The sequence below is a fragment of the Eschrichtius robustus genome, chromosome 10 (genome assembly GCF_028021215.1).
Source record: "Eschrichtius robustus isolate mEscRob2 chromosome 10, mEscRob2.pri, whole genome shotgun sequence".
NCBI classification, from domain to species: Eukaryota; Metazoa; Chordata; class Mammalia; order Artiodactyla; family Eschrichtiidae; genus Eschrichtius; species Eschrichtius robustus.
Window position 1 is genome coordinate 16,098,522 of NC_090833.1, and position 12,677 is coordinate 16,111,198.

Genomic DNA, 12,677 nt, shown 5'->3' on the forward strand with positions numbered 1-12,677 from the left:
GTGCATAAAGAGAACTGTATTGGGATTTGCCGAATTATGGGGCCATCACCAGCATGTGAGCCAAGGTCAAGATAAGGAGATCAGAGTGAAAAGTGAGTAGCAGGAATTACCTGATCAGCTACCAGACCTGAAGTTACTAAAAGAAGGAGCAATGTAAGGATTAACCACTGTTAGGAATGAAATAATGGAGAGGAAAGTGGATAGCTCAGGACTAAGACTCATTGTTCAGTATCCTTCAGAGGATTTAGAATCCTGATAAACAGGTCCTAACACACATCACAAAGCTGGAAAGAGCATTCTAAAAGGGCTTAAGACAGGTGAATGGGCCCACTGCAGTGAAGCATGGTACCCTAGGAAGTGGAATTCTCTGCAAACATTATCAGATAGAAAAAAAAAAAAAAATACCCCAGAGGTCAGCATACCAGACCTCCCATAATCTCCATGTCTAAACACAATCACCCAGGTAACATTTGTATCACAAATCAAATTCATTCTCCAGAAAACAAAGCCTAACAGATTGAAAATTTATTAGCATCTGCTGTTTTGTGATTATGGCTTTTAAAATGATTCACATCACATGTGTAAAATGCACAAATACGTTTCACCATTGCAAAATACACGGCATTTTGGTTGTATATAATGAAAGATTTTATCTAACACAGGATGCTGCCTTTTTATTATTGCTCCCTGCCAGGAGAATGCTTAGAATGCTTTTATTGGTTTAATATAATTATAAAATGAGATTGCACCCAATACAAAAGCCAGAAGGACACCCATATTGAAGAAGGTGGATTAATTCATTTCTCTGAGTACATAAACTACCCTTCTGTGAATTTAGCTTTGAGAAAGAGGGTTGTTTGAATAATCACATTTTGAGGTGTCCATGCTCCAAATACAGTTTTATTGTTATAAATACAAGAAAAAAACTTTTTGTTTCCTTCAAGAAACTGAAAAGATTATATGTCTTTTCATTGATTTCCAAGGCCACTCACATCAGTAGATAAGGCTGTGGGAGCTATGAGCAGAAGACTCTAGGAGTGTAGACTTGGGTTACAATATATATTGGGGTTGGTCAAAAGTTGTTTCCCATTTGTTTGTAGGTAAGTAAATCCATGCAAGATGAGGATTCATAGTGATTTAGACCACTCACTGCTTTGTATCTCTCTTAGGAAATTGAAAGTCTAAGAGTCAATGGTTTTCATTTAAATTCAATGTTTTAATCAAATATATTTAAATAAATATCAAGGAATGAGGAAAGGCATCTAAGTGATGTTGTAGCAAATAGTAAGTCTTGGAAAATAGTTGCCGGGTTTCCCTGGTGGTCCAGTGGTTAAGACTTCACACTCCCAATGCAGGGGGCCTGGGTTCGATCCCTGGTCAGGGAACTAGATCCCACATGCATGCTGCAACTAAGAGTTTGCATGCCACAATTAAGAGCCCACATGCCACAAATAAGAGTCCTCATGCCACAACTAAGACCCAGCACAGCCAAATAAATAAATAGATAAACAAACAAATAAATAAATAATTTAAAAAAAATTGCCAAATGAATGGATGGATAAGTAAATGGTGTGTACAATAGAAAGAAAAGTGAATGTACTGATGCTGGTTCAGGACAAATTTCCTGCTCCTGAAGTAGAGACTCAAGGCAGGATAACATATGTGAAATACTAGATAGATAGATAGATAAACCAAAGCAAACAGAAGCAAACACATAGATACAGAGAATTGAGTAGTCGTTACCAGAGGGGAAGGGGAGTAGGGGGAGGGTGAAATGGGTAAATGGAGTCAACTGTATGGTGACAGATGAATACTGAAACTTTTAGTGGTGAGAATGTTGTAGTGTATACAGAAGCCAAAATATTATTTTGTACACATGAAACATATATAGTGTTATAAACCAATGTTACTTCAATTAAAAAAAAAAAAAACGAAAAAACTTCTGAAGGTATCTTGCAGGGGTTGAAATCACTAGCTCTGCATCTTTTTAACCATGTGACTTTAGACAAGCTATTTAACCTCTGTGTCTCCCTTCTCTTATTTGTAAAATAGAAAATATTAATAATATCTTCTATAATATGTTGTGATAATTATATGAGTTTATTTGAGGTTCTTTGAATAGCGTTGGACACACAGTAAACCCCACATACATGTTAGCTATCATTATATAGAAATTTTAGAACTACCACTTGAGGTTGGATCTATTTCCTAACTTTCTTCCCTACCACTCAATCACACTAATTTTATCTGAAGACACCTAATAGGTGACCTCTCAAATCATGCATTGAAAACTTAAATGTGTATATTTCTAACTTTTTAAAAATGGTAGACAAGAATGAGGTCATTGAAATGCAATATTTTACAAACTTCTCAAAGTATCAAAAAATTTTAATGAGATTTTACATAGAATTTAATATATTAAACATATAAAAGTTGAATCATCCTACTTTAAGTGGAAATAAATGAGGAAGAATTTTATTCCAAAGAGTTTCACCTTTGGCATAAAAGGTATCTCAAGGGCTTATCTCAGCCCTTGAGATAACTTTTAGTAACCTTCCAAGAACCTTCCATGGGCCTTTCTAGTTGGAAAATGAGCAAGACAACTTGTTCCACTGAGAAAGTCAGTGCTTTAAATGGAAAAGTGAAGTCTTAGACCAGAGCAAGAACTACAAAAAATGAAGAAACAATGAAAAATTATGGTTTACAAATTAACCCTATTGTACCCACATGTGCTTTAAATATCGATTTTGTATAGTACATTACAAATAAATGGTTCATATCAGGAGTGTTAAGCATTCTTAATAATTAAACATTTGTCAGGTTTATAGAAGTATGACTTAATTTTTTGAGTTAAAAATTAGTTCATGACTTAACACTGAATTATGTTGGATATTGGCACAGAAAATTATATTTCTAAATCACACTCATTTTTCTAAAATCTTACTGAATAAGCACCCCATCTGACATGTAGCAAATTCCCCACCTCCTGTGCCTAAGACTACAGGTCTTTGTAAGTCCTGCAATCTGCTAATTTATGTCACTTAAACTGTCTAGCTATCTGCTAGATGATATAGATTTTTCTTCTCAGAGGCATCTCTTCTTTGTAGTCTATCAGCCTACAGTATCTCCTGTAGTCAACCTAGAGTCACAGTTGTGTTTGGCGACTGTTGTGATATGGTGATTTAAAATAAGAAGTATGTGTTTGGTCTTCGTCCCTGTGTCTGGCACAGAGCTCCTAAAACTCTGAAAATCTCCTAAGTGATTAAGAGCAATAAAGCTATCTTGATATTCATTAACAAACCCCTGTCAACCACACAAGTTTATGTTAATGAGGTGATTTTTGGAACTCACCTAAGGTTGGGGGATGGTTGTCAGGGGAACCAACCATGTGATTAGAGATTTGGAATTTCCATCTCAGCCTGCTGACCTCCAAAGACGAGAGAGAGGCTGGAGAATGAATCAATCACCAATGGCTAGTGATTTAACTAAGCATGCCTGTGTAATGAAGCCTCCATAAAATCCCCCCAAAATGCAATTCAGAGAGGTTCTGGGTTGGTGAAGACATAGAGGTGCTCCGGGAGTGGTTCACTTGGAGAGGGCATGGATACCCCTTCTCCCTTTTCCCACACCTTGCCTATGCATCTCTTCCATCTGGTTGTCCCTGAGTTGTATGTATCCTTTTATAATAAATCATCAATCTAATAAGCAAAAGTTTCTCTGAGATCTGGGAGCCACACTAGCAAATTAATCAAACCCAAGGAAGGGGTTGTGGGAACCTCTGATCTAGCTCATGGGCTAGAAACACAGGTGAAAACCTGGACTTGTGATTGGTGTCTGACGTTGTATATGGTGGGGGAGCAGTCTTGTAGGACTGAGCCCTTAACCTGCGTGATCTGACGCTATCTCCAGGTGGTGTGAGAATTGAGTTGAAGTGTAGGACACCCAGGTGGTATGCAGAACTGCTTGATGGTGTTGGAAAACAAAACGCACATTGGAGCAACCACATAAGATGTTTGGTACACTTGCCTCCTTAGATATTGTGTTAACCAAATATATTGGCTTCCTACTGCTCCCTGAAGCTAGGTTTATACCCTCACTGACTGCCTTCCACATTAGCTGAATCCAATTCCAGGTTCAGATCCTTTGCCTGCTAATGTCCACACCCTCCCACCCCTAGATGTAACCGAATCAAGCCACATTTGAGATGTTCAGAAATTATAGGGGCAGTGGCCGTATCCTGAACACCTGTCCTCATTGCCCCATACAAGCCGATGCTCATTTAATAATTAGCCCTCAGCTTTTGAATTATTAAATATTCACAGGCGAGCTTACTTAGTATGTTTACAGGGCTTCACTCCTGCTCCTGAGTCTCTTAGTTTCTTTCAGTCTCTGGAGTATTCTAGGTGGTGAGCTCAGGGGAAAAACAAGGGAGGCTATGTATTTGTCTGTGCCCAGGAATTTAATCTACTCACCTCTTCATCAGAGCCAGCAAAGTAAGTGCAGTGATGGAGAGATATAAAGGACCACCCCAGACAGATGGAGAATCAGATTGTAAAGAACAAAACTACGTTTCGTTGCACCTTACTGCAGTTCAGTTGGCAGTCCAGCCTTTATGCTGTGCTTCCGGTGGTCTGGATGGCCTCATTTACCAGAAAGGTGTTATGGCCTAGGAGACCTGCAGAGGGTATCTGTCACCACTGCCCAAATAAAGAGGTTGATAGAGTCTGATTAAACACACGTACATACACACACACACACACACACACACACACACATTTTTCCAATGTGCTTTAAAAATCCAGAGTGAAAACTGCTCCAAACCATAAAATTTAAACTGTTACATCTCAGCTGTCCACTCTTTCATTATTATTCATGGTAGACTAAAGGATAGTGAAATAAAACTGAATGGGTCAGGCAAGGAGAACAAGGCTGACAGCTAATCCCTTTTTTTTTTCCTTACTCAGTGAGGTCCTTTGAGAATAACCTTTTGGTCAGTGAACGTCCATTTGCATGCTTTCATGAATTTGAAACACATAGCTAGATGTATTCATTCATTAGACAAGTATTTATCGAGGACCTGTTACATGCCAGTCGCTGTGTTTAACACTAAAGATACGGAGAAGAAAAAAGGATACATCCTATCTTCATGGGGCTTGCAATCCATGAAGTTCATAAGTATTTCCTATACAGATTTTTGTGCTCGTCTTTCAAACATGGATGGAGACATCAACCTCCCAGATCTGAGAACTAGGGAAATATGGAGGCAGAGATGGTAGAAACTGTCTACCCTACTGCAATAAATGTTTTATTTTAACAAAGTTTAGGTGGATATATACAAGTGTCTCACAAAACCCTCTGCTCATATTAGGTATATATCGTCTAAAAACAGGGGTTCTAAAGGCTGGCTGCCCATCAGAATCAGCTGTGGAACTTTTGGAGCTCTTAAAAACTACAGATTCCCAGGTTCTACCCCTACTGTCCTGAAAAAGAGTATCTACGTTCTGAATCCAGGAATCTGTATATGAAAACTATCTCCAGCTGACTCAGATGTGTTGAGTCTAGCACAGATTGGCAAACTGGTTTATAGCAACAAGTAATAAAAGATCCATCCTAATCCTCTGGAGCATTTGAAATCAAATGATCACGAACGAAAGTGTGTGTACCCGTGAATACATAAGCTAACTGTATCTTTATATGTGCATGTATTACACATGCAATGGTCATGTGTTCCATGGTCCTTCCCTCCCCATTGATGAAATTTTGTGTGCACACCTTCACGCAATACAGATTTATGTGTGCGTCAGTCTCCTGACTTGCACCGACTGGATGAATCACACTACCTGTTGGAGTGTAAAAGAGCAAACATTAGTAAAACTGATAATACGCCTTGTGGTGGTGACTCAACCAAAGCAAGCACATCTGTCACGGAGGAGCAGCCTGCCAGCTTTCCATCAGGGGAAATACAATTGAATAATAGTGTACCATACACAAAGCAACTTCAATGGTGCGCCATGGCAAGTTAAATCACCTTAAGTTGGAAATGTGTGCATATACTGGGCAAACACACAGTCACATAGTATAACAGGCTAAAGACTTTGTACTCAGACTATAACATCTTAAACTCATAGACTCATCTAACAAGCATCAGGCACTGTGGTGAGAACTGAGGAAATGGTGGTGAGCACAACAGACACAGTCCCTGCACTTCTGGTCCTTCAAGAAGAGTGGTGGAAACAGATGAGTTAAAGCTAGGGAGGAGGCAAAGGTGAACTCATGCAGAGTCTTGTAAGACCAGACATAAGGCATTCGATCTTTAACTTGGCATTGAAAGGAATGTCAGGCCCTGCAGGTTTCACCAAATGGTGTATTTTATTTTTAGAAAGACCACTCAGGCTGCATTGTGGAGAAAGGAGAGAAGCCAAGGCTGGAGGGAAATATACCCATTACAAGACTGTGTAGCAGTGGTGCACTGGAGCCGTCCTTCCAGCTGAAGAGAGATGATTGTCAACAACTATCTCCAATGCAGGGGCTTCAGGTTGGCAGCATGTAATCTCATGGTGGGAGAATTTACACTATGGAACCTGGCAAAGGCTACAAGAGGCTCTTCCCTGTAGCGATCTGGTTGTTAAACACTGATGAGCACACGACATTCGGGTCAAGCATATATGTTGTGTCTACTCACAGTATGAACGAAGGCACCAATATAAAAACCTAATTCAGAAGAACTTCACTATCGAAGCTGAACAGGGGGAGAGAGCTTTGTTGATGAGAGTACCTATCAGTCGTAAAGGGCTTTACCCTTTGCAAAGTACTTTTATATGTATCTTCCATTTACCTTTATTCTTTTCTAAAATGCAGATAATCATTATCCTTATTTTACAAAAAGAAAAGCTTAATGGAGATAACAGAACTTTTGAAAGGACTGAATGAGAAAATTCAGGCAAATTCCTAAACAGAATGCTGGGCACATATTAAGAGCTGAACTCAGAGAATTGAAATAAAGGACTGAGACCTAGATTAGAAATAACAGAGGAGGGACCTTAAACAAGAAGTTTTTTTGACTCTTGGCCCAGTGTTATATCCATGGTGCGTGTTAAAGTTTATTCATTTATTTATTTATCCATCCATCCACTCAACAAGTATGCAGTAGATATCTACTGTTTGCAGGTCCTGTTATGGAGAAGCAGTGATAAACCAAATACTACCTTTGCTCTCATGGAACAAACATTGTAGTAGTGACTGGAAGAATGAAAACATTAAAAATGAATAACTAAGAATACAATAAATGTTGGGTGTGATACATGCTGTGTATATAGAATAATCAATTACCTTTGTGAAGGTGTGAGGACGGATGGTGTTTTAGGTGGGGGGTCCCTGCAGGCCTCTCTGTGTAGGCTGTTCAAGTGACTCCATGAAGAGAAAAAGTACAGAGGGCATGGTACAAGGTCCTGAGGTAGGAGAGTGCTTGGTGTGTTTGAGACATGCAAGGAGATCACAGTAGCTGGAAGACAATAAGTCTGGGAGGGGAGAGTGGTAGAAGATGAGACCAAAGAAATAGAAGCCAGATCATCATGGATTTTTTTATGTCAATGTATGGTCTCTGGTGGCCACCACTGAATGTGCGCAATTCAATGAATTTAGACTGATTAGAGTGGAAGGTGGAAGAGCTCAATTAATGTTCTGAAAAACTTTCCTGTAAGCTCATAGAATCTTCCCATCAGAACAAGGAGATTGGTTGGTCTCCCTGGATTCCTTCAGTCGTTTTTGTTTCTAAGTGTGCATGCATGCATGATTCATCATTTATGACACTCCTACCATGTGCCAGACATTGTGCCAGTCACTGGGAACAATTCAGTGAACAAAACAATAAGGTTCTTTGCCCCCCCAAGAAATTGACAATTCAAGAGGAAATACAAACATATTCACAGGTAATGAAGTGCAGAGAGACAAGGTTTATATGCACAAAAATACTTAGAAAATGCATGTGCCTATATATCCCCATGATTCACACTCACAGGTACCCTGGTGGAGGCCATTCTAAAGTGCAATTCTGGGATCCACGAGGGTGATAGAGCTTGTGAATTCACAGCACAGCTTGCTTTGCCAAGCCTGGAGAAATCAGCAATAAAGACAGGAAAATATTATTTTGTTGTTTTTAACTAAATTCTATAGCTGGAATAATATTACCTTTAATGAGGCTGGGGAACTTCCTTTGAGGGATCTAAAGCCCCTTAACCGATGTTATTCCATTAATTCTCCCTGTGTCTGGAACTTGGCACCTGAAGCACAATGTATTATGCAAAACCAAAGCACACTTTGCATAGAGAAAAGACTGTGTTTCAATGTTTCCCTTGCACTCAAGTTCAAAATGCTGGCAGATCTGCCATCAGGACGTGTATCCTATATCTATGCTCTTGACGTGAAAAATCATCGTAGACGTCATATACCTGTCTTGCTGGGAGAGAGAGGAGAGAAAGGAGAGGGAGAATGGAGTTTGGAACATGTAGGCAAAAAGGCACCTCAAATTCTTTATTGGATTCAGGATAAGACTGTGGAAACCATCTAATTCAACAGCAGTCTATGAAAACCTTCTGTAAAGTGCTATTTGAATTCTGCTAAAATGCTAGATAGATAACTGCATGAGCAAGTATCAATAGATTTGATGCACCCACCATGTGCCGAGTCTGGTGTCAGACAATTTGTAAAATGAAAATGAGATCAAGACAAGGTCTCTCTCTCAGGCTGGAAGAAATGAGTGCCTTATATAAAGCAGTTAATTTACAATGCAAAATTAGAGCAAGTGCTAGATTGAGCAGTTCAGCCTCTAAGTGCTTCTTGGGGTTCAAAGAAGGCAGAGATCAATGTCCACTGGAAGGATAAGAAAATCTTTGTGATGAGTGATAGAATTGAACTGATCTCTGAAGACCAGGAAGGATTCAGAAAGGTGATGTTGCAATACAGTCCAGAACTGAAGAGGTTGCCTGTAACTGAAATATTCCGAAATCCAGAGCAGCCTGAAGTCACCATTTCTTCCTGGGGACGACTTCCTGGACTCCACATCACATAATTTCTGGGAACCTAGGACTCTTCTCATAATTCTAAGTGTTTCCTGAGTAATCGTGTCAGTGTTTAAAATAATATGTGGGCTGCCTATCACCTTCCAACTCAAACTCTTTTTCTCTACTTTTTCTTTATCTCCCCTAGACAGCCTCTGTTCCTCACTTCTTCACACTGACTGCCTACCTCCTGCCATCATCTTTATGGCCATTCTCTCTCTTTCTTTTCACTCAACTTCATTCTTCTTCTGTCATGATTCAGCTTCAGTCCATGCATAAGCTTGGCCTCCAGTGCTTCAGTTCTCCAGCACCTCAAGTGCCTTGAGGAACCCTACATTATTTTCCTGAAAGGTTAGGGATAATGGAGGGGAAAGAAAGCATCAAGGAAGAGGAACTTAAAACTGGGCATCAGAAATCACTGCAGCTAAAATTAATGAACAGCTCATTCCCCATCCTCTGAATAGAAATCGCTTATTGGTTTCTGGCTCAGTGATCCCTGTCCTGGAACCTATCCATAAGGTCTGAGTCACATACGGTCTTTGCCTGGACTCAAGCTACCTGGGATTGGATCTCGGGGCCATCACTTTCTAATTGTAAGAACTTAAGCAAGTTTCTTCATCTGTAAAATGGGGATCACAGTACCTACTTCATGGGGTTATGCTTGGGATTAAATGAGTTCGTATAGGTAAAACACTTAGAGCCTGGAACATTTCCAAAAATGCCAGTATTAGCTACTAACATTATCACCTTCAGTACAGCCACTGTGGAAAACAGTATGGAAGTTTCTCAAAAAACTAAAAATAGAACTACCTTACGACCCAGCAATTCCACTCCTAGGTATATATCTGAAGAAAACAAAAACACTAATTCGAAAAGATGCATACACCTCAAGGTTCATAGCAACATTATTTACAATTGCCAAGATATGGAAGCAACCTAAGTGTCCATCAACAGATGAATGAACAAAGAAGATATGATAATGGAATACTGCTCAGCCATAAAAAAGAATGACATTTTGCCATTCACAGCAACACAGATGGACTTGGAGGGTATTATACTAAATGAAATGTCAGACAAAGACAAATACTGTATATTGTCACTTATAGGTGCAATCTTAAATATACAGCAAACTAGTGAATACAACAAAAAAGAAGCAGACTCACAGATATAGAGAACAAACTAGTGTTTACCAGTGGGGAGAGGGAAGTGGGGGAGAGGCAATTTAGGGGTAGGGGATTAAGAGGTATAAACTATTACGTATAAAATAAGCTACAAGGACATGTACAACATGAGGAACATAGCCAATATTTTATAATAACTATAAATGGAGTATAATCTTTAAAAATTGTAAATCACTATATTGCACATCTGTAAATCATATCAACTAAACTTCAATAAAATACAAAACATTATCACCTTCACCAAATTTCTGGGCCCTAATATATTTTTCCTAGGAAACCTAGAGGAACCAGAAATTCTTTTAAAGAAATTTTTGTACTCAGAGGAATTTGGCTCTCTGTGTTTTAAAAAAAATTTTTTTAACATCTTTATTGGAGTATAATTGCTTTACAATGGTGTGTTAGTTTCTGCTTTATAATAAAGTGAATCAGTTATACATATACATATGTCGCCATATCTCTTCCCTCTTGCGTCTCCCTCCCTCCCACCTTCCCTATCCCACCCCTCTAGATGGTCACAAAGCACCGTCGGCTCTCTCAGTTTTAACCTCTCCCAATCAGATGATGCAAGTCCTTCCCTTTCGTAACCTTTCATAAGGTCCATGTAAGAGTTTTCGAAAGAAACAGTTTTACCCTAACAGAAATGCAGCTATCTTTAGTAACTGTTTTTCTCCTCACCAGAGTTTCATAGAGTCACATAATCAAGAAAATAAAATATCTTTTATAATCTAAAATGTCCCTTAGAGATCCATAGAGATCAGTGGCTTCATTTTACAGATGAGGAAACTGAGGTCCAGGAAGATGAATGTCATTTGTCAAGGCCACCCGCAGAATTAATAGCAAAGACAGAAGTAGAAATCTGATTTCTCCCTCCTTCTTCCAGGTTTATGTCTCTTTCTGGCTGTGAGCCTTTATTCTACCTTTTTCTAGGATGAAAACACTCATCTCTACTGGTTTTGAAACCAATGCAGGGTAGATTCAGAGCATGAGTATCCAATGTCTTGAATTAACATTTTTTTAAGAACTGTGAAGACCACAGATCAAGATAACCTTAATATTCTCCTCAGCTTGACTAAATTTAGACAGGTTTCTTCCAGAGTCTAGGACGCTGACTTCCCTTTTCTTAGAGCATTTACTTTATAAAACTTGTAATTATAAATTCTTTCTCTGCTCCTTTGCGATATAACTCTTTTCCCAGCCACTTGCCATTTTACAACCCGGGAGTGGTTTTCCCCGAGGACCTAGGAGCCATTGCTTTAAGATGTCATCATTAAGGAACATAGCACCCCATCTCCCAGTCTCTGTAGGAGGGTCGGAACCTAACTTCAATAAGGGACAACTCGCACACACATACACACAGATGGCCTAATCACCTTGAACAACTTCCACCCAAGGTCCTGCGGTAATTTTCTATTAACTCACCCCAGTGCTAAGAAAACAGCCCTGCATTTTGTTTCAGCATAGCTGAGCTCTGTCCTGAACTGAAGTCTCTTTCACCTACTACAGTAGCCTGAATAAAATCCGTGTTGCTATTTTTAACAAATGTCCAGTACAATTTTACTCTGACACCACACAATCCAGGACAAAGCGTTGCTCCAGCCCAGCTTCCTCTTTTGTTTGGGAACGTGCAAGCAAGTTAACTGGAAGCAGCCCAAATACTGCCAATTCATTTGCATTTAAATTGCCCAAATGGAGTTTGGTAAGAGCTATTTGATGTCCAAGGAGGCTTTGGAGGCTTTTAAACTTCAAAACAGAAGGTCAGAATTGATCAGCAGGAAAAGAAACTCGGGGCTAAATGGCTAGGTTGAGTTCCCAGCTTCTGACCTGGGAAGTTAGTTTCAGCTTAAAGCCTGGGGGAAGTGAATCCCATAGGCTCCCTCCAGGAAGGATGGCCAGGGGTGGACTGGGAGCGGATGTCTTGAGGTTTTACTGCCTAGGATGCTATGCTTCCATGATGTGCTGGGGAAAAAGGAGGAGACAAAAGCTCAACATGGATCCTCTCACTTTCCTAGAAAAGTCTGTGTCTAAACCTGCTCGTCTTTACCAAGCTCAAACACATCACTGATTCACTGAAGAAATTAATATAATAAGTGGTTAAGTTTTTTTTTTTAATTTTATTAATTAAACGAGGAGGCCATTAGACTGAGTTAGCCCTAGTGCCCTGGTGGCCTAATAATCAAAGCAAAATCTAAGCCTCTAAAGGCCTCAAGGTCACAAAATTGAAACCTAAGGACAACCAATCACAAATAGCCAACTAGGCTTTAAGCTATAGCCAATCAATAATCTCTTTACTTTATTTCCACCTTCTGTCTATAAGAGTCTCTCCTTGAGCTCCCGATCAAGGAGCACTCCTAGCCACTCCGGTTTGATGCTGCCCAATTCCAATAGATTTTTTGCTCAAATAAACTCTTACAATTGTTAATGTGCCTCACTTTATCTTCTA